This window comes from Lonchura striata, chromosome 9, assembly GCF_050655825.1.
Source record: "Lonchura striata isolate lonStrDom1 chromosome 9, ASM5065582v1, whole genome shotgun sequence".
Taxonomy (NCBI): domain Eukaryota; kingdom Metazoa; phylum Chordata; class Aves; order Passeriformes; family Estrildidae; genus Lonchura; species Lonchura striata.
In genome coordinates, this window is record NC_140711.1 from 25,344,322 (window position 1) to 25,367,686 (window position 23,365).

At 42.5% G+C, this 23,365-nt stretch overlaps 1 protein-coding gene across 4 annotated transcripts in view; it reads left to right on the top strand.

Annotated features, from left to right (window-relative positions):
- The first annotated feature begins 1,569 nt into the window (after positions 1 to 1,569).
- The window catches only part of TBL1XR1 (TBL1X/Y related 1), a 103,191-nt gene continuing 81,395 nt past the window's right edge, over positions 1,570 to 23,365 (top strand). For 2 of the 4 annotated variants that reach the window (XM_021548234.4, XM_021548235.4), the window contains exon 1: positions 1,570 to 1,878. The gene's annotated coding sequence lies outside the window, so the exon portion shown is untranslated. Of the gene's footprint in view, positions 1,879 to 2,807; positions 2,896 to 23,365 lie in introns of those variants that run through there. The other 2 variants (XM_077785729.2, XM_021548236.4) reach the window with 2 other exon arrangements.

Here is a 23,365-nt window from a genome sequence, read left to right on the forward strand (position 1 = left end):
GGATATAGTGTTCAAAACTATTGCCTCTTTACATACCTAAAGCAGACAGCCTCCACACCATTAGTGAGAAGAGAAAGTTGCTCACTTGGGCCACCAAAGTCATTACACAAATAAATGCTGGACACCAAGATTTGCAATTACAAATGTGCTTCCTGGCTTCCTAGAGAGATTTAGGTTTCTCTACATGACTTTGGCCTGTATTTAAATATTTTTCTTCAGAAAGGAAGGAAAAACGCATGGGTTTGACCCTGAAGAAAATGAGTACTATGAGAGGATTCTACACCCAGAGACCTACCCAAAGCTTTGTGGAGTGGATGGACTCCATCTGCTTGTGTGATGATGCTCAGGTAGGTAAAATCTGCCTATGGTATATCCCAGGTGTTAGACTGAAGGTAAAATCCAGAACTGGTGCCTTAGGACTAGCATAATTCTCTGGCAATGGTCTATTCACAAAAAAAAAAAAAAAAGAAAAAAAAAAAAAAGAAGACGAAAGAAAAAAGACACTACATTCATGACCAGCTCTTTATGCAGTGCCAGCTGCAGCGAAATCAAGCTCTGAAATTGAGTGTGGTGATGTGGAGATGTGGACACCCTGTTTGAGCAGCACCAGAGCTGGGCTGGGGTGTGTGGAGCTGGGATAACATCGGATGTTTCCATCGGATCCGTGCAGGGTTTGTGGTCACTGGGACTCTGCACGGGTGCCAATGTCCGGACATGAGAGTGCTGGACCATCGCCCAAGAGCGTGAAATGCTCTTGCAAAACCATTTTAAGATGGAAAGGGCTGCCTGGTGACGAATGTGGTTTTGATTAACAAAGCTCGCTTTCAAAAACAAACAATGCGGCCCTATAGATGACAAACAGCATTTCAATTGTAAAAATGAGCAGCACCCAGGTAGGCCATTGCGTTAGTGCTGCGGAGGATTATTTTCATGAAAGGAGAGGGCAGAGGCGGTAGCGCGGTGCCCACACGGGGCTGGACCCCGGTGCCAGGTGCCATCGCCAACCGCGACGGGCCGCGAGAGGCAAAACCACCATGTTACATCCTGCATTTACATAAGCCCTGTCGGCAGCGCAGTTTAACGTCTTTCCCAGAAAAAGCTCCGCGGCCTGGGCCCGCCGTGCCCGGCCGCCTCCCTCCGCACGGCCGGGGAAGGCGGCGGCCCGCGGGCTCCCGTCCGACCCCCGCGCCGGGCTCCTGCGGCCGGCCCGGCCGCTCCTCCTCGCCTGGCCTCGCCTCCCGAGGCTCGCCGCTTCCCTTCCTCCTTCCTTCCCTCCCTTCCCTCCCTTCCCTTCCCTCCGCCGGCGCCCATTTCGGCGCGGCCGGGCACCCGGAGTGTCTGCGGGCCGCCGGCTGCTCCGCGCCGCTTGGCTCCTTCCCCCAGTAACAGCTCCCACATTCCGCCCCGATCCCTCCTCAATCTCAATCACACACACACATATTACTTTTTTTTTTTTTTTCCCCTCCTTCCTCGGGACTTAATCTCCAGTCCCCCCCCACCCGCCCTCCCCACCCTCCCCTCCCCCGGCCCCTGGCTCGGATATAATTGAATATCACAGCGCTACGCGCTGGGTATTTTTTTTCCTTCCTCCTCCTGTGTGTGTGTGGTGGTTTTGTTGGTTTTTTTTTCCTGGTGTTTTTTTTTTCTCCTCCTCCTCCTCTCGGTGTGGACACCTTAAAAATACATATATATATGTGTGTGTGTATATATAAATATAATCGATAACTATACGCGTGTACACACACACACGCTCACACTGGCAGGGATGTGCGCGTATATACACGCGGCGGTATAAAACACACGGGAGGAGGAGAGACAAGCCAGGGTGAATTCCTCGTGCCTCCGTTCCCTGGGAAAGGGGGAGCAGCCGCTCGCAAGGTAAGAACCGGGGGGCTCCGAGCCCCGGGGGCGGGCAGGGGCCGGGGATGGGGTGGGGGCGGCCGCCCTGCTTGTGTCCGTGCGGGCGGGAGGGGGACGGGGCCGGAGCTCCTCTGGACCCCCCGTTGTTATTAGTATGTGTATATATACATGCATAGATAGATATGCAGACACATTTATGTATATATACACATATTCACCCCTCCCCCACCCCGCGCCGCTGGCTTCCCCTCCCCCACCCGCCTTCATTTTTTAAAAAAAAAAAAAAAAGAAGAAAAGGTTTAATGGAGCGGGGGATGGGGGGGACACCGGCCTCGGCAGCGAATGGCACACGGGAGCCATGGCGAGAGGCCTATTTTTAGCCCGATTTGTGGGGAAGAGCGGCTTCCCCTCCCCCCTTCCCGCATATTTACTTGGGGGGGAGGGGAAGGGGGGAGGGCCCGGTCGGGATGGGGGAGGGGAGGCCCTTCCCCTCCCCCGCTCCCCGGAGTTCTCCCCCATCCCGACTCCCCGTTGCTGGGGAGGGGATACACCCCCACCCCCGGGCCATTCCCGATGTTCACCCCCCCAGAGCCAAGTTATTGATCAGTTTTCCGGCGGAATTCGGGCTGGAACATGCGGTGCCCCGCGGTGGCAGGGAGCGGGCCCGCTTCGGGGCATAAAATAAGCTTTTATTCTCCCATTTCACAGCGTCTCTCCTTGCCAGGGCTTATCCCCGTCCGAAACCCTGGTGTAAATTGTGTCTTGCATCAATTAGAGGGGCTCGCACGGTTGATGCAGTGTGTACTGTTTTATTGGTGGAGGATTTAAGTCCTGAAATATGTGGCTTGTTATTGTTGTACCCTCGAAAGGGTTAAAATTTATCGTGTTGTTCCAGGTGAATTTAATCTTTCATCACCGAATTTCCTTTTAAGGCAGCTTGACAGAATAAAAGTCTCTCCCTCGCTTGTCTTTATCCCCAGAACAGCAAAACTTTGTCTGTGCTTTATGGCAGGGGCTGGTTGCTGCAGATGACACGTGAGTCTGGAGGAAAGTTTGGTTTGTAGGTCGCTGTGTAGGAAAGTGAAGTTTGCTGGTGAAGTTTTTACTACTCTCCAGTGTGCTCGACTTCCTCGTTTTCCTGTCTGTGTAAATCAAATTCCTAACTGATTTATGGGGGAGGGGATCACAAAACATATTCCTTCCTTATTGTTAAGGCATGGGAGGCATGATCAGGAGAAACAGGTCTTTGTTGCATAAAAAAAAGAGTTTTGTAGGCTTGTCTGACTTGCTTTGCTCTCCTTCTGTGCTAAAATAAATGTCTGAGCACGTTGTGTGCTTTAAAAAGGTTCTTTACTGTTGATGGTCTCTGCCCTTTGGGTGTTGTGCGTTGTGCTCCTTTAGCATCAAGGGCACCATATGCAAAGTTGGTATTTGGGGTTTGGTTGTACCTGGGCTTTGGGGCAGTTTCCAGCCTTCTTCCTGCTCTGAGTAACCTGAAGGCTTGTCCACGTGAGGCTCACATTGTATTTGGGGCCTTCCTTTGGACATGTGTGTTAAAGGGCTTTTTGGAATATGTTCCAAATGAGGACTGGACTGCAAGCTCCCGTGTGTGTCCTTAAATTTAAGTGAGTGGGTATGTGCTTGTGGATGAGCTCTGAAGGGGTTTTTGTCCTTATCCATTGGAAAAAGGGGCTGGGATGGTGCTTAGGGCACAGGTGGTGCCCTGTAATTGATTGAAACAAACTTTCTGTGGTTTTCTCTAGTGTTTTTTCCCCCTTTGGTTTTGTTTAAGGTTTAATGGAATGATAACATTTTGTATTATTTACCTAAGGTCACCTGAGCCACTGCACTGTTGCTATCTTAAGGCTTCTTGGGGGAAGTTGGATTTTTCTCCATGAGAACTGTGTTTTCTGGTACTCTATCTTGGGAGCTTGGTGGCCTGCCTCCCAAACTGTTATTGGGAACACCTGGAGAGCACTTAGCTCTCATTCCTTGAGGAAAAGAGAAGGAAATGTAATTTAAATGTATGAGAAGGGTTGGGGTTTGGCTTTTGGGCTTTATAATTTATTTTTAAGACTTTGCAAGAGTGTATAGTTTTTGTTTGTTCGAACATGCACAGCCAGAATGTGTGTTTGTAGCATAAAGAACACAATAATTACAGAAGATTCTGTTGCTTAAGCTTTTTTTCCTCTTTCAAACAGGTAGTTAAAACTTTTTTTCTTGTGAGTTTCTTTTTAAATATGAATACTTCTTTCAGTTTTACTCTATATATGGTAATTATTGATGTTTGTGTAATGCTTTGAAGTTGTAAGGCAGGGTATAAGCGCTAAGTACCCAACAGCAATACTTCATAGTCATTTTCCCATCATGAAAGAGTTTGATCCTTAAAAGTGCTAGAGCCCTAGGCATAAAGAGGCTCTGGACGGATTAGGGGAAATGGCCAAAATTGCTGATAATGTTGTTTTAAGTTAGGAAGAACAGATCTGAATAACGTAAAGCAAATTGAGTTATTTTACCTAACTTCATTTTGGTCTGGAATTTAATAGAACGTGGACTTCACATTTGAGTCAGAATGTGTTTGCTGTTATAAGTTTTGTAGTGGCAGTAAAGACCCACATCCTACAAGGATGTAATCGTGCAGAAGTCAGGAAGTCTTGTAAAACACACAGCTTTGTGAACATCAGTGGTCTCGTTCAGCTGAATGAGCTCTGCAGCTCTCTGTGAAGTTGCTCCCAGGAGTTGGGTGTGTTTTGTGTTAGTGGTGGGCAGTAAGATGTGAATCTTTCATTACACCGATGCTATTTTGACAGAACAGCACTGTCAAGTGTTTTGGGAAGGCTGAGGCAGTGGCAGGTGTGGCGCCTTTTCATCACTAATTCCTCTGCTGGTTGGGAGCCCCGGGTGACAGTCACCCCTCCAGCTTTTGCTTGCTTTGCCTGTCTCTTCTGTCCCCTGGTCCCACAGCTGCTGAAGATGGTGGTGCCTGTGTGAATTCTGACACCTTGCTGGCGAGGACACTGCTGGCAGGCGGAGGAGAGGCAGACACAAGTCTCCCGCCAGCTCTTCCCCTTCCCAGCTGGGACAGGGTGGTGGTGAAGTGGTCTGGTCTGTGCTTTGGAGAGGAGGCAAGGACAGGGTGTGCTGCAGGTCGGTGTTGTGTCAGTACTGCAATATTGTGATACTGAGATGTATCGTACCCAAGTGTGACTCATTCATAATCTAATTCACGTTGTTTGTATTGAGTGGTGTGATTTTGGTCGGTGTGCTGACCATCCTCGCTGGGTGTGTGTTTGCACATGCCTGCACGCAGAGTTCAGAGTGTAATGATGACTGTATTTAGTGCCCTAAACATCAGCTCATACAAGTAGCTGCAGGTTGGGGGGAGAAGTGAAAGTGTGTGTGTGCACACTCTGTAATTAGGCATGTTTGGCTCCTGCAAAAAGTAGCTGCTCTGAGAATATACTCATTGCATGCTCATTTTTAAATACTAATTTAAGTGTTTGTGTTAGGTGAAGAAGTGTCAGGAGCTTCCCATTAGGAACTATGATTGACAGCTCTTCTCTCTTTTTGAGTTGCATTGCTGCATTAATGTAGTAGTTTCAAATTAACAGGTGATGAAAAACCATTTCTATGTTTCTGCTATTGATTTAGCTACCCCTGTCCCAAATGTGCTCAGTTTTTTAAGTGCTGAAGTATGAAGTTAGATGGTCTTAATTTCTGTAAAGTCACATAATGACGACTGACTTTACTAGAAAAAGGTTCAAGTGATCCCGAGCAGAGTAGATGGAGACTGCTTTATTCATTTCATAATTGGTTTCTTCCGAGATAAAGTGTGACAGTGAAATGAGGAATAAGGAATATCTTTTGATATGAAATTGTAGGGGAATATATTGGCTTTCCTCTAATTTTGCAAAATTGAATTAGCTAACTGGAGGTAAGAAGCAGTGAAAATGAGGCAGCGTAGCTTTCACTTTTGGAGAGCTGATAGCTTGAGTGAAAAGGTTTGGAAGTCTGGTCTGGAATTTGCCAATTTGTATGAAAACTGGCACACTTCTTAGGGTTCTGTCTTGTGGTATCTAATTCAAGATGAGAAGGCCCTTTGGCTCCTTCTCATAATGAAAACAAGGTTGCACTTGTTTATACAAAATGCCCTAGAGTGTTAGTGGCCTTGTTTGAGCTCAGGTTAAGTGTTTATTTGGTTCAGGAGGATCTACAGAACCATAAGTCACCTTACACTCTGAAACATTTGTCTTTAATACCTTACCACTTACCTTTCTGTGGCATCCTTTAGACTTAACTTTTTATATTGATAAGGAGCCTTAAAAATAATTCTGCCTTGATAAGAAGTAAGTGGTCATTCCAACCTGGAGGTTGTGTAATTGTAGGGGAAAATGTACGCACTGGTTGGGTGTGTAGGATTTGCTGGCTTGGCTAACCAAGGAGTGAAATTGCTGGTGTTGCAGCTCACACCTGCTCGCTTGCTTCTTGGATGGGCTGATTGCAGGGAAGACTTCTGAGTGTATTTCCTTACCTGTAGAAATAGTAATCACAAAGTCTGGTGAATTGGCACAGCTTTCTGAAGAACTCATTTAAAGAAGCTCCCAAGTGATGAGGGGGAGTGTTATGGAATTGTCTTGGCCAATATATGCAACATCTTTCAGAGAGTCTCAGTTTACTTTGGATATAATTGTGCATGGCCGAACTCAGTGCTAAGTGGAGATGCTGAGGTCCTTTGGAATATGCTAGCTGGGATGTCAGAAGCAGCATCCCTAGGTATGCTCTCGGCCTAATATACCATTTTTTGAGGATGAATAATGCAGGCAGATTGGGTGTCAGCCTGGCTGTGTGGTTCAGTGCCTGCCCATGGCCCTTCCTGGTGTCCTCTGCATCCTGCTTGCCTCAGGAGCTGGAGGTATGGTGGCAGTGAGGATCTGGTCCCTGAATAAGTGCTGTAATTGTGCTTGGTGCAAGCATGACTCCTCTTAAGAAGAGTATAAGCTGGCATCTGCATCTCTAAAGTAAGATATTAATAGTCTTATTTTCAAAGATGCTGAGTCCCCGCAGTTGCATGTGAAGTTGGCAGTCTCTGTGTGTGCTTAGCATTTCTAAAAATCAACTCTTGTGTGGTTTGCAGGCTTCTGCAAACTCCCGTGAGGGTGTAGTTTCTGTTCCTGGGAGCAGTATTAGTAAAAGGCTATGTTGTGTGCTCTGACTTGTGTTTATTGTTGTAATTCTGAAGTCTCCATGTTGCAGAGGAGCAATCTTGCTTACTAGTAATGTCTAGCAGTAAAAAATCAGAATCATCCAGAGAAAACAGTTGTGTGGGTTTTCTTGTTTTATGATCTGAGGCTGTGTTCAGTGTCAGTGTGTTACAGACACTCTACAACCATGTGCCATATGCAGACACGCTGGGTGGCATTTGGGATCACTGGAGGTGCTGGAAGTTTGAGCTGGTGGGGTGTGAGTAGCAGAGCTTCCCTTCCCCTTCAGTGGGGCAAGAAATAGTTTTGCCAGCCTGGCAGGGCAGGTGGGCAGCTGTAGTAATGCTGTAGTAATGTTGGTGCTCCTTTTAACCCGTTGTGGGTTTGGGGAATGATTCAGTCTCTTCTCTGGCTGCACACAGAGTTCCCCCTCAGCCCCACTGATGTCAGGCTGATGGTAGATTTTTATGAATTGGGACTGTGAAAGTGGAAACTTTGCTCTGTGCACAGCTACGTGCCTGTTGGTGGCAACCAGAGAGCTGCAGAAAAGATCTCTGTGCTGCCTATTCCTGGAGTATTTTTCCAAGGTTATGAGTTAAGGGTCAAATATTTACTGTTTGTGAAAATGCAGTGCTAAATGCTGTGCCCAGTGCCAAAACCACAGAAATTGTCTAGGTCTAGAGCGCTAAATAGAACCCATCCGTAAAGTTGCATCCATTTGACATTAACAATGTTAAAAGTTCAGGCTCTTCACATGGGTGACCTATCACCAGCAAACTGAGCGGGGAGTTATGTATGGTGAGCACATGTGAGGCAGATTTGAATCCTCTGATGGTTCCCTAAAAGTACCAAGCAAAGAGGAGACAGTTTGATTTCCTGGAATAAGTTGCCCAGGCTGGCCAAGGAGTGGAATAACAAGTTTCATAGCTGTTTAGTGGTTTTTGGACAGACTGATTCATGCTCGAGTGTCAGCATGACTTCTGAAAATACAATTTTGCTTTGTAAAAACAGTACTAAAAAGATGTCATTATTTTTCACTTATTACTGATATTGGTCTAACTTGCAATCCTCTTGGACAAATGAGCATTTTTGCCATTAATTTCAGCAGTCGAGAGAGGAGCTTACCTTAAAATACCGATTGATCTTAAGAGAGATGACTGAGTCTGACCCTCCCCCTCTGCTTCCTGGTCTCTCTAGCTCACAGTAAGCATGAGAACTTTTCCTCTTTTAGGTTATGTCTAAATTTGTGGGGAAAAAATAGTTTTGATGTTGCATAGACCTATGGGGGAAATAACAAGAGATCTGGGTCAAAAAAGTAGGACGTGCAAGATTTAGAAGCTGTTGAAGTGTATTTATTTGTCCTATATTAGTTTAAAGGAAGTGTTGGTGCTCTCAGTTTGGCACAGTTTGGCAACGTGTCCTTCAGTCTACGGTGTGCTGTAAAGGGAAGACAACTGCTAAACAATGAATCACCACTAATTTTTGTGTGGATGTTCACATTCTTCCCTAGTGCAGAAATTTCTGGTTGTGTATCAGCACAAACACGCTTTCGCAAATGCAGATTCTTGGTGATAAATTTTAATTGGGAAGTGCGTCGTAAAAATACGGATTTTTTGCCATGATGATGTTTGTGATTCTGTAATGTATCAGGTTTTATACTTTTTAATGTACTAATAAAGCAAAGTTTGTACAAATGTGGATGGAGGAAAATGAGGGATGGTGTGGTCAGACCATCTATTAATGCTGACATAAATAAATTGTGCTAGATGTACATCTTGTGTAGCAATGGATTAGCTGTTTTCCATTGCCAGTGCAACAAATGTGGGGTTTATAGAAGTGGAGTCTGTACTTCCTGAACAATGTGAATGTTTTCTTGATGCCAATGTGGTACCTGATTTTACACTTTATTTTTAATGCACAACTAAATTTCACAATCTGGTGTCTTGTTTAGACTGTAAGTATCTACCATTGTGGGCATGAAAATGTCAGCAATATGAAACTTCAATATGGTGAATTGTGACTCGAACACAAATACGTTGAAACAACCTGCTAAGCAGTTTTGGTGAGCTTGATCTGATAGCAGGAACGGATATCTAAATGTAGCCGATTAATAGAAACCAACTTATTTTTCTTTTTTTTTAAACACCTTTTGCCTTTATAGTAAATATTTATCTCAGTTGTTTGAGTTGTAAGAAAAATGCTTTTTATTTCTGTGAATGTCTTCCAGGGCAGATTGTGAATGGCCTTTGAGTACATTAGAAATATCAGTGTTATCTTGCTGTTGGCAAAATCCACGTTAGTTGGTTCTTCTGCTGTCTACATGCGCAAGGTTATATTTTAGTTATCCTAGTTCATCAAGGCCCCTTGTAAGATTCTTTCTTACAGTACATATAATACACCTTAAATACATCAGCTATTAAGTTTTAAGAGTCTCTTCTATTAAAATAAAACAAAAAACCCTCTTTACCACAGAGTCATCCCATTGAAGTGCCTGGGCACCACAGCCTTCCCAGGTGTATTATTTTCTGGTAAGAAGGGCATTGCTTTTGTCTTAAAAAATGAACCCTCTCTTTGTGTGGTTCTATGGGCTTGTTGTGAAAGCACCAAATTCAATTTTCCCATCAGTGTGCTGTTGTCTCGGTGCCTGGAACACAGCTGAGGTCCCATGTTAGAGAGGTACTCGCTGCTTGCATGTACTGGGGACTTCTAGAGATCCTGTGCGTATCGACAGAAATGATGGGAAGAATTAAAAAAAAAAATTCCATGAAAGATAAAGGGATGGAAACTTTAGAGGTAGCCAGGGAAAACACTCTGGATGTGTTTTGACTCGCTCTTTGATGCTACGGGTGACTTCATACGCGAGGCTCGGAGGGTATGTGAAATGCAGTGTCAGACTCCGGCTAGGAGAACGTCCCTTACGTAGGCTGAGATCTGTCTGTTGTGCCAGCAGCAAGGCTTGTGTGTGTTGGACACTGCTGCAGAGCTCCAGAAAGCTCCATTGATGGTGTTAGAATATGTGAAATTTCATTCGTGTGCTTAATGTGCCTCCCACTTTCCCAGCTGTGGCCTGGGTTTGTAACCCTGTAACTACGTGCTTCTGGAATGGAGTTTTTTCAAGGTGAAATGAAAGAAGTGCACAGGTTTTAAAAACACATTCAGAGATCAGGTTAGTCTGATTTCATTTGTGTTAATGTTCCTGTAAATGGTGAAAGTTTGGAACTGCAATGTACTTCTGTTTTCCTGTTGCTGCCTAGTTGTATTTGTTAATCTGATGCTGCTGGGCCTGCTGCTGTTTTGTGTAATTAAAATAACCCCCCAAGCCTCCCCCTGTGTGATAAAAAGACAAGTGGTTGCAAGATTGTGCTGCGTTTTTTCTTTCTGAATTGACCCATTCCAAGTGTCAGGGTGGCTCTGTCTTCTCCTCTTGGCTCTGCTCCTTGTCCGTGCTGTAGTGGGAAAGTGGCAAATAAGTGTAGTGAACTGGCAGTTTGCACCATTTTATTCTTACCCCTTCCTAAGGCTTTATTTGATTTTTTCTAATAATTCCCTGCCTGGGATTTTTTTTTTTTTTCCCTGGTCTTTCTCTGTCCTTTTTTGTTATTTTGGACTTTTTCTTTTGCGATCTTCCCATCTGTTCTCTTGTCAGTCCTTTAAATCAAATTGGTGCCTTTTTGTTTCTGTTCTCTGGATTTTCTCTGCTTTCTTCCTCTTTCTCAAAATGTTAAATTTATATGCAGGACTCAGTCCTAGGTAGCCCTCTTGAACTGGAGGGGTTGAATGGGTTTGGATGATGTAGCCTGAGTCAGTGGTGGAGCAAAACCTGCTGGGCTGCTGGGGAAGTTTCATTTTCCTGTGTGTGCCCCTGGCAGGGAGCAGGAGGTGAGCGAGGGGCCTGCCTGCGGGCACATGGGTGGTTGGGATGGGCACACAGGGCAGGAAATGCAGAGGACAAATTTTGGCAGTGCTCTTATATGATAAAAATAATCTTGGCTCTAGGCACATAGCATTGATCCAACTCTTGATGAAGTCAGAGGGAGGCTTTGGAGGGAGTTGGTGTGAGCATTTAGTACAGACACGAAAAGCTAAGGAAGTCGGTGTGAAAACCTCGGCGCAAGGTGGGGTTGGCTTTGGGCTTTTCAAAATAAGGGGTTTTATGCAAGGTTTTTATTGACATTGTGACTTAAAATTAGTGAAAACAAAGTCAGTCATCGTGAAATCAGTGGCAGCCTTATCTTATTGTTTTTATTGTGGGTAGTGTTGACAAGTCACATGCCCCATTGTTCTGGGTGAACAAACAGGGCTTTGAGGCTGTGAGCTGGGACGTGAGCACAGGCGCCTTTGTCCTGTGTGGAACTGTGACTTCGGAGTTGAGCCATTTCTCTTTAAAGAGTTCACATCCAGAAACTGCATGATAAAACACTCTCTTGCTTGATATCTAAACACTATTTTTGTTTCATGCCTTGTTGTCCCAAACCTAAGAAAATAAACACAGGTGACTTAATGGATTATGAGCTCTCTCCTACCTCGTTGCCCAGCAAAACCTATGGATAGTGGGCTTATGTTCTGGCTCCAGAGTGGATGTGCTTGGGACTGAGACAATGGAGAATGTGCTCTTGAGAAAGTCAGTAAAAGTTCTTTGCTTGAAAGTCTTCCAGGTGTAAGTCCTTTACCATAAGGCTAGTGACAATGGAGACAATAATAGTGAACCTCATCTGTACTGAAGTCACAGTTTTGTGGATCACCTCTAAATTACTCATGCCATTTATAAATCCCTGTAATCAGGATATGTGTAGTGTAACTAAGATGGATGCAGTAGAGACTGGCTGCAGGAGCAGACTTGGCATGTGTAGGCTGTGGATGTAGTCATCCAGCCGTATCTGGGGGAGAATTCCATTGAAATTGCTCTGAGTTTTGCTTAAGGAAGAGCAGAAAGATTAGTCTTCCCTGCCTACAGTGATTTTTATTATGTTATTGTTTTTAGTAGGTCTTACCAATGCCTGTGTAGCTCATTGCCTGGTCCAGTATTTTTGATTTGTAGAATAAATATGGTTGTGGCGGGTTTTTGTTTGTTTTTTTCTTTTTAATTTATTTTTTTTTTTAATCAGCATATAGTCTTACTTTTTCTTCTTTGGAAACTGGTTCTTGATGTGTTTTATACCTCTACAGGACTGTTCACCAAAATGGTCTTGAATTGTCAGAGCTCCACATTAGGTGTTGCCAAGTTGCTTTCATGTCTAATGGCATAGAAGGTGGTAGAAACTTTCAAGCTGGTAGAAATTCTTGTAGCAATCTTGACTGTGTGTCGACAGTGTCAGCTGTGTGTCCATCTGCTCTCTGGTATTAGAAAACTTCCCCAGTCTGGGTGGCTTGCAGGCAGTCTGTAAAATACTGCTTTAATTTTGATGCAGGATGAATGGTCAACTTTTGGCATCCTGATGTAGGTGTAATACAGCAGTGGAATATAGTCTGTGGGTTACTGCTCAAGGTTTTCAGACTTTTTTTTGAGTGTGACTGCAGTTTGTTTACAAAGTCCCTTCAAAGGAACTGCTTGATGGAGGGAATTATGGAATTACTTTCTGGGTATAAATTCTCTCCCTACATTTCCACAGGCCTGTCTAGCTCTGTGGTGGATCCCCAGAGACGCACCTCCGCTCCCTACACCCACAATTTTGTTTTTTCAGTCGACCTAATATACGAGTATGTGACAGATAACTGTGTTTACTTTATTTTTTGTTTACATCACTGAAGATTTTCTGTCCACATGATGATTAGGACAGAAAGCTAGTGTCAGGATTATCTGTTATTTCTGCCACTGTGTGACCTTCGCAAATGGATTAACAAATTTACCCATGCACCAGTGATTTAAACTTAACAGGAGCTTTTTCAGCCCAGTTCAATGCCCCGAGATCTTCTGGTGAAAGGCTGTGTAGTAGTGTAAAGTGATTTTTGTTTAATTTTTCAGTCTCTGCTTACTCGGAGTTTTCAGTTTAAGCAAGTACTCCATTTTAATTTATAGGTTTTGTCTGCGTCTTCTTGTTTTCTGTTGGACAGAATGTGGCGCTTCGTATGGAAATATTTTCCACTAGTGCCAGGACATGTTGAAATTAGGCTACTTGGTTCATAAATGTAGGCATGTTTCTATCCTTAGTACTTATATGAAGTTTTAAGATGACTGCACTTTTTTTTGGACCCTGGCAGAGTTTTGGGAATGAGGAAAGGTGGAACTTTCTTGGTGGAGCCACTTCAGGAACGAGTTTTTGGAGAACAACTACACAAGCAGCCACTTACCCCACTGGGGGTGGGAAAAGGGGGTGGTGGGACCCTTGAGCTGACCCTGTTCTTGACGGAGCAAAAGAGGCACAAAAAAGTTTCTATCCTCTATTGTGGTATATTGAGTCCTCTGCCATACTGAGACAGATTTATGGGCCCTAAAAACATCATCTCTGCAAGGATGTGTTAAACCCAACAGCTGTTTTGGTGGGGAGGGGGGATTAAAGTCCAGGTAGCTTTGCTGCAGCAGTTTCCAGCCTGGCTGCACAAACACTGGTGTTGCTACTCTGGAGGCTGTGGCTGAGCCATTGGAGTGAGCTTGGGTTAGGTAAGGGTGGGCCATGAACTCCTTATCTCAGCTGTGTTATCAGGCAGAATCTCCTCGGAGTGCAGTGGGCCAGCTGACAGCTCAGCCAGTCTGCACATACAGGCTTGTATGCTCGGGTTCACCCATACATCAAATGCACATAAATCCTTGTCATGTGCATGTAATTTCATTTGGGTGAGTCTTCCTTTATAACTTCCTAAATTATTATTTTTTATGATTCTTTTGACTGTAAACTAATTTACAAGCTTTTATGAAAATCTTTTTTATGCTTTTTACTGGGAGCCAGTGGTGTTTTCCAGGTCTGAGGATGTTGATTTCTGGTGAATGTTTTCCTTGTTGGTATAGGTGTCTCCTAAAACACATCTTGGTCCTGGCTGTAACCGCTGTGCTTGTGGCACTGATGAGCAGACATTTGCTGTTAAATTATCTTGTTTTCATATGTTGTTTGAACATCTTTCATCTGCTGAGAAAAAAAAAAGAAATTTTAGGGAATGTTGTAATTCTGGGGAGTCTCTTCACTTGGGAAGCAGTACCTAAAGTTGTATACATTAGCATTTTACTATTATAAATTGTACTTCTGTAGGGTGCCTTTTCTTATTTTCACCATACTCTACCTTGAGAAGTATCTCTGGTTAATTTGAAAATAAAGTCCTGCTAGCACTTAAATAAATACCTTGAACTTTGCAAAGATGCATTTACAACTCACTGGCAGCATGGGTTGAAGTTATATGTGGGAATTTACTGTACGCTCACTTTTTTTTTTTTGGAATGTCTCCAGGAAGAAAGTGTCTCATTCCTGTTTAGAGTAACATATATCTATATATCAGCTGATTTAGCTGTTGGTGTAGTCAAGCCCTAATTGTTTAAAAAAATGTCACTTAAGTGTGATTCTTTGGTATATTTAGAAGAGCTGAGTGAAGGCCTTTCTTGGTTGAACTATTTTCTGTGATCTGAGGCAGTTTTGCATGTTCTTTGTAAGAAATACATTATTGCTCCATTGAAGTCAATTCAGGTTCTCTGGAAGTAATCCAACCTTCAGGAAAGAAAAATATTAGTGTGCATGTTGAGGGAAAGGGTTTCCCTTTATTTCAGAATTTGCTTGTCATGTGTAGCAAATAAGCCATTTTCAGATGCATTAAGGCTCTGTGAAACTAATTTTCAGTGCTGACAGTTTTCGAGTACTGGGTTAAGCAGAAAGATTTAAATTGAATGTTTCCAATTTTTTTTTTGTTTTAAATAGGAAGGGATATGTATATTTGCTCAGTTATAATTTGAGTGGCCTGAGTGTTTCAGGATAACAGAAAAATGAACCATTTGAAATGCTGAGGACAACAGGGTTTTTTTTGCCAGTCGTTTGTTTCAGTGTCTGAAATGTGTTATTGCCAGTTTAAATGTTGGACTTTACGGAAGTAGCCTTTGCTTGGAAGCCTTAAATATTTGCAATGTGTTGTTTATTTGGTTTATGAAGTTCTGTGCCATTTGAAGGCTGGTTTTTGTTTTAGCAATGGGTTTTGGCAGAGCACATTCTAGCATATGTAGTCAGTCATAAACAAACTAGAGACCACTAAGGCTTTCATCCTGTGGCTGTAGGAAAGCATGTAAGGTTAAATTAAAACTGTCTGTCGGACTGTGCTTCTTGGACCTGTGCTCCACTGAGCCCTTCAGGATGCTCACCATAAAATTCTATTTCTTTTGTCATTAAAGCAGTGACTCTCTTTTAGTTTTTGCGACTTTAATCTTTTAATCAAGGAGGGGTTTTCAGGTTTCCAGGCTTGGTTTGTGGCTGAAGACCAGCGCTGCACACTCAGAGCTGAGTTGGGCGGGTTCTCCGAAGCGCTGGAGCTCCAGTGGTTTCTGCAGGATTTAATGTGCTTCCCGGGGGAGGGCAGGGATTTGGCAGAAGCCTGCCCTTCGGTAGCTGCGTGCTCTTGGAAGTTAGGCAAGCTGGGCCATTTAACCGGATGGTGAAGTCTGCAGAGGGCTGCACAAGGGCGAGGTGAGGTGCAGTGGAGCCCCAAGATCAAGGGCTCTCCTGCCAAGGCTGCGAGGGAGGGTGTGCTGTGCCCTGGCCAGGCTGTCACCCCAAGGGAAGGACACGGGGGACACTCAGGCTGGCCTCTGGACAGGAGACAAGCTTGGAGCCTTCCCCTCAACACAGGTGCCAAGCTGGAGCACAGCCCTTCTCCAGGAGGCTCCCACCCTTCTTCTCTCCCCAGGTTTAGCCTCCAAACAAACCCATGGCATCCTTCCTACACCTGCCCAAAGCACTTCTTCAGTGTTGCTTCTGAACCAAATGCTGTCTTCACTTCCCTGTCATTGCAAGCATAGAACTGCAGTTTAGAATTTATTATATTTTTAATTATTTGCACATATTTCAATCTGTTTTCCTAAATATTTTATTTAGGCTTTTAACACATTAATGACTCAAGGCTTCAGCTGGTTTTGTTTGGAGCTATTTCTTCCTCAGGCAGAAATCAGACCTAAAATGTTTTTTTTCTAAAGTTTGTGAAGAAAAAGCTCTCCTGTAGCATTTCTGGGTTGTTGAGATTAGCTCTGAATTTCCAGATAATGTAATTTTCTTTTTTAAAAGAGGTCCCCTCCCCCAACCCCGGCAAGCCCTAAAGTATTCTTTGTGTGAATGTACTATATGATCTCTAATTATATGATCACATACCATTCCACAAATAGTGCAATACAATAGCATAGAATTATTTCTAGGATCTGGTAGAGGTCTATTCACTAGACTACCTTAAACCCTGAGCTTGCAAGTTGTTTTGTGTAAATTGACTCCTTCGCCTCCCAGAAGCCCTGTTTACTGTAGCTCTGCCTTAAGCCCAAGTTCAAAGCTTGTTATGGAATCGGGGTTTGGGATGTCAGCCTCGAAAGTTGCCATTTAACTGCTCTCATACAGCACATGCATATTAAGTAGGATAGCAGAATAACGGTGAGATTGCTCACCTAGGTCTGCAGATGAATTACCATAATTAACTGCTTCTTCCCATGAATTGCACCTAACGAAGGCTGTGCTGTTGGCTGAAAATAAATTGCATAATGCATTGCTGTTGACTAAATTATTTACATACCTCAGAGAGGAGATGGTATAAAAAGGTTGCAGAATAAGTGCTGGACCATTATGAAAAATAAATGGGAGGAGGGAATCACAGCTAGAATGTGGTGTAGCCTGCCTTCTCCTGGGTCACCGAGGAGCTCTGTGTCCTGTTTGCAACACAGTGTGTGCCTCCATGGTTACATATTTATCACATTGCATTGCATAATGTATGTGTGGAGAAAGCAGAGTTAGATCTGTGCACACAGCCTTGGGCCTGCTCTTAAAAAGAGTGTGGCTGTGTAGTTATAAATTGCTAAAAATGACTTTTTTTTTTCCCTCCCCCTGTGTAACTGGTCCCAAAATATCTGAAGTAAAAAACAGAATGTGGCTTAAAAAAATCAATTGTAACCCAAACGGGACAGTTTTTAAAATGCTTGCTGTTCTGTGTTTACCTGTGAAGTGTCCTTTGTGTGCCTGTTGTGAGGTGGTTGAGGATTAAGCTATATCCATTATGTGTTTTTCTTAACTTCTTATTTAGCCAAGAACTGTTTTAAAAGAGCTATATTTGGATCTGATATCCTTTTGTTGTCTTGTGGAATGCTGTGCAACCCTATTTATTACAATTTACTAAAAAAGATGGCTCTACTGCATAGAGATTACTTACAATGATTTACCAGTGGAGTCAGACAATAAATATATGTGCGAGTTGCTCCACGCACACACAGTGGTAACACCAAAATAACTGCAGCAACTGAACATGGGCTCCATCAGAGGTGGTGTTTTGTGCTAGAATTTTCCAAAATAAGGCTAGTCACAACTTATGTTTTCCATAGGTAAAAACCAGTCTGGAATTGTAGATCTTGATTAGTAATTTTCTGTGGCGTTTGCTTTCATCCGGGACTGTGTTTTGGGCCTAATCTTGATAAAATCCTTGACAAAACTTGGAAATACTTTTTTTTTTTTTTTTTTTTAAACACCTGGGCATGGAGTTGTCCATCCCTCCACCTCCATCACAGAGGTGGTGGCTCAGGGTGGACAAAGGAAGCTGCAAGTGGGGTCATGGCCCTTACAGAAGCTCAGTTGTTTATGTGATCGCTTCTGGTTATGGTCCCAGTGGAAATGTGGTTGCAGTGGGGAAAAGCTTTGTAAAAACAACTCTGCTGAGGAAGTTAGATCACAAATAATTTTTTATAAGTAGGCCAAAACATTGTGTGATAAGGTTTGTATTGAGTAGTCTCCCTTTTCTTGCCAATTTAGCCAGAATAGGTCAGCTTTTGTGATAACAGCAACAAGAAAAACTAGTCAGTTGCTTTTTGGTATTGTTTTTTATTTTTTTACCTATTAAAAATTTTTCTTGAAAAGCTTTATTTCCTGTTTGAGAACATGTGCTTGAAGTTTGGCAGAGATAGGATCTTTGTGTGAGCAGGGGATATTTTTGGCTTGGTTTTGTTTTGGATTTGTTTTGTTGGTTTGGGGTTTTTTATTATTGGTAAGGCTATTGTGTAAAACATAAATCTGACATAGGCAGCCTTAGTTTTTGCATTTCTAATAGACTGTTCAGGCTGGTGAACCACTTACAGTGGAGAGGGTGTGTTGTAGCATTAAAAAGCGATAAATGACAAAAACCCATTTATTGGTATGCAGGCAAAAGTGTAAAGATAGCAAAACAGACTTGGAAATAAAATACATCAATGCTACCTCACATTTGTGACATAGCTAACAAATTATGATAAAACATTTTTAGCAAAGACTTTTCTCCAAAATTTCGGAATGCTTTCAAACACTTTACACATGGTTCCTGCACTGTACACTTCCTAGTGATGGGTGATTAACACTGCTGCAAATACATCCTGTCCAAAAAAAATGCCACAGAGGAAAATTTGGTTTGTGTGTGTAGGGTTTGGGTTTTTTAAATATTGTGTTTCCTATTTAAATTTTTAGAGAATGATCCAAATTTAATTTATGGAAAACAAATGGGAGATTTCCATAGAAAGGTTTTGAGATTTGCAGTGAACAGTAAGGGAATCTGCACATGGTTATTACAGTCCTTCAGACATACAGTGAATATTGAAATCACTGTTGAGGGATGGAGCCTTTTCTGCTGTTCTTCTGGTTTTGTTGTCACTGAACTTCTAAGCTGTTATTTAGGAGAGAGGGATGATCAGAAAGGACAGCAAAGACCTTGGAAACACCTTGCCAGAATCTGAAATCTGAACTGGGGTGTTGTAAGGGCATATTTTCTTTTAGAGGACTGGAAGAGAAGACCAGGGCCATAAGAACGTTGAGGAAGGGGAGAAGTAGCATTAATTCTTTTTCTTGCTCTTCCCTTTGGCACACAGATTCCATGAGTTCAGTGCCCAGCTTTAAGGTGGTGGGAACTTCACCAGCTTCCTTGTTCTGCCTGTTAACAATCAACTGATTTAGGGTCACGAGTGTTTAACGGGACACGGCCACCTGACGTGGCACTGCCTGTGGGACGGGGACCCATCAGTGTTCTGGGGTTTAATTGTGCCTTATTGTGTGCAGGTAGAACTTCAGTGAAAAAATTGTGCAGTAGGGAAGAGATAAAGTGTGCATAGAATTACTGATGTTACATTGTCTGGGAGGAGAAATGGTAATTTCAGAACATGGCATAACTATCTCCAATTTGTTTGGCTTTTTGATGGGTTGGATGAAGATTTTCGTGTGTTACAGAAAAATTTTAAGAGAAAGGTCACAAGGGAATTAATAAAAAAATTTGTTCAAAGCTTTGGGGCAGTGAGAACCTGCTATGAAGCTTGCGTAGGGGAAGCAAGACTTTGCATTCATTGTATAATTATAGGTATGGAACAATTGTAAATTTGCAGGTGAGAAAAATACTGTACTTTGCATCAGGCTTTCCAAGTCCCAGTTGAGCAAGGATGGTATTTGTCTTGGCTAACATCTGTTCCTTTCTGGAATAAGTGGCTTTAAAGGAAGGCATGAAACTTTAATATGATTTCTTGTTAGCTCAATCTATCTCTTTCTTTGTATTTTCAAAACATACTTTGTTTTATTAGATTCAAGAATACAGGTTACCTATCCAAGCTGCTGGCTCCTTACATAAATAATCATATGATAAATGCAATTAGATTGAAGTCCAGCAATATTGAAATCACTTCCATAGGAAGCTGGCTGACTGCCCAGACATCTGACGTCATTTAGGAACCACACTCTTGGTCTTGGGCAAATGTCTTTGGCACAGCCCTGTGAAAGTCACTGTGCTTGGGATCTGGGTGGAAATAAGCTCTGAAAGGCTGAGTGTTTATGCCTGATGCCTTCCCAGGCATCTCCCTCCCCTTCAACACCTTCCTGCACACCTCCAAGGAGCCCTGCTCTCCACAGGCACAGAGAGAATGCCAATCCTTAACCATTAAGAATTCTTTCATGCATAATAACAAGTTTCCACTCAGCTTTCCAAACCCTTGTTATGTGCTGTAATAATGTGGGAGAAGGACTTCGTTGTGGCCAACGTAATTCTTGGTAAACAGAGACGAGGAATGATGTCTCATTAAAAAATGTAGTGTGGCAATAGGAAAATTGTGTTTATTACCAGTTCTAGAGTTGTATAAATAGAGATGTGAGACATCTGCTGAGCTGTAGTAGAAACTTGCTATAGTAGAAACCCTGAAATCATGTTTTTTCAAGCTAATAAATCTCAGAGCTAGCAAGAGTAGTGGAGTGAGGACTAAGAGCAAGGGAAATGAAATGAGCAGGGGCTGTGAAATGAGGGGAGACTTTTTTGAATGTATTTTCCCAAGGAGGTAGCTGTATAACAATGTTCAGTGTTTTAGGATTTGTATCTCCTTGTGCTTGTTGAAAAGCAGGACAGACTAGACAAAACTAGGAAAAGCCTTGCACCAGGCCATTAATTACACTTTTATTTAGGTGGTGAGTGTGAATTGGGCTGGTGGAAGTGAGAGCTGCTTCTGCAGAGCAAGTGTCATCCCAGCAGTGGGGAGCTCCCTCTGTTGTTGGGACACTTGTAGGGGGATTACCAAATTTGAGAAGGTTTTTGTCTCCTCCTCACCTGCAGGATTTGGCCTTGAAAGATCACTAATGCTTGTGATAAAGTGGGACTTGGGGTTTTCTTGGTGGCCTTTTTTTTGTTTGATTGGTTATTTATTTAAAAGCAGTGAATGTGTCTCAATGAAATTCTGAAAAATGAAAAAAAAAACCCTCTTTCTGTGCAGTGTAGTTTTAAGCTGCTAAGGAGCAGAATCATAGTTTAGATTTAAATCCAAAAATAAACAAGTAATTTATTGCCTGTTAAACATGAGTAAACAAAATCCCAGTATATTGAAGACTGTTCTGAATCTATTTCCATGGGACATATAGACAAGAATCTCTCAAAATTGGTCACCTGTGGCCTAAATGAGGTAATTGTCTGCTATGTGACAAGTGTGTGTTCTTGCAGGATCACTGGTTTTACTTACTGGAGTAAGAATAAAATAGAAAATGCAAGTGCCACAAAATGTAGTTCCACAAATATATGCCAGTTGGTTGTAATAAGGAGAAACTTAGTAATTGCATCAGGTATATTTCAGACTGGTCTAATAGAATTCTTATGTTTCATTTTGTTGTTTGGTTTGGGAGTTTTTTAATACTCTAATGTAGACTGCTGGATATTTTCCTGCTGTATTTATGTACTGAAATTTGTGAGTTACTCAGTTGACCACGATCTATCTCTCATCTCATGAATATGTATTCAGGTTTTTTTGTTTGTTTGTTTAACAGAAAAACATGTAAAACAATGCTGTGCTGTTTTCCACTCAAACCCCTCCTCATTGCCTGAGCAAAATTGGTTTTGAGGGTAGTAATGTTACTGGTCTCCTCTCTATCCAGTGTTGGCTTTCCTCAATAAAAACCCATTCTTCATCCCTTTCCAGTTTGGCAACCAGTTCCCCAAACTCATTCAACTTTATCCAAGTCTGATGCCAAACTGGATTCTCTGTGGTGTGGAGCATCCACCAATTTCTACGTTCTGACCCTAGTGTATGATGATTTTCTCTAAGGTTATTGGTAGAAATTTTATAACAAAAATCAGCTGTGAACAACTCAGGAGGAGCAGAGTAAGACTATTTTTTTTTTTTTAAACCCTGAATCATTCTAGCTTGACCTTTTTTTTTTTTTATTATGTTTGTACAAAATGTGTATTTTGAGGTGGAAAAATTGTAAGATTGTGAATATTGTCCACACAGAACTGAAAACTTGGTGACTTTCTGATTGCAGGCTGGATGTGTTTTCTCATGTTCTGTGGACATTTGTGTATGTAAATGAAATGTTTGCATTCTGTGTAATTTGAATGGTGGAAATTGCTGTAGTAATTCCAGTATTATTTAGTGAACCAGTATGATTGCTGAAATGGGGTAGCATGGGAAGATTGAGGGACTTCATTATTTATGGGGCAATTTTTATTTTGTGGTTCATTATATTGGCTTGAAATTAATTCACTATGAGGTTCCTGTAAAATTGCTTTGTGTGAAATAGTATTTATTTTACCTTTTATTAAAACACCCTGACTTCTACGAAAGGCTTGAAAATAATTGAAATAAATTATATGCAAATAATTATTTAAATAGTGCAGAAATAGGATGTGTGGTGCAGTTAAAATTCCTAGACTCTCATCAGTCTTCCTAAGTGAAGTCCTCATAATGGTGTTTTTCAGATGCATTTTGTCCTGCTCTTGGGTTTTCCACGTGAAATTCAGCAGCAGCTTGGGTCAACCGGAGCAACCCTTTGTATTAGAAACACGACCAGGATTATCTTTCTAGGGATGCCACGGTGAGGATTTTAGGAGCACCTAGACAGAGCTGTTCTCATGGCTGCCTGGAGGATTTAAATCTCTAACCCTGCTGGGGTCAGAAGAGCCAACTCTTACTGGGATTTTGATACACACAGGAGTAAGGAAGGCTCTTTAGGACCCTGGTTGTAGGCAAGAAATTAAGGTTTAACCAGATTTCTCCCTTTTCTTGGGTGTCTCCCGGACTAGTTTCCTCACACTGCTGTGTTTTCTGAAGCTCAAAATAATGCCTTGTTCTCAACTGATATTAATCATCTTGCATGCATTGAAGTGTGGATCTGACTGTGACTCAGAACAATTTAAAATCAGGCTTCATGTCTTATGAAAATAAATGGCTCCCAGAGGAGAAAGGACTTCTGTTTTCATTTATTGCTCGTGATGGTGAGCTGTGGCTCAGTTTGAGATGTCCCATCTTGCACTGACTTCCTCCTGTGTCCCTGTTCATGCTGACAATGCCATTGGCTTTGATCCCAGCCTTTGCTGGGAGAAAAATCTGTCATGGTTTGGGTGGCTTGTGCACAGATCTGATAAGAGAGGGTTTCTGATGTTTCCTCAGCAGGGATTGACAGAAATACCACTGGAGTGTGTTTTAAACATGGGGAGGGAAAGGTATGATTGTAGGGAAGCCAGCTCATGGGAAGAATTGAATTGGTTTTGGGAACAGCCCTGGAGCAAGGAACCTACTGAAGTAAGGGGTGTGAAGATTGATCTTTTGGGGGTTGTTGCTGGAGGGCATGTGAAACATTTAACTATCATTAAAATAACTTGTATTTCAGTGTTTTCTAATGGGTGCCTTATCTTTACACCACAATTGAAGGAAATTACTTTTTGTCCTT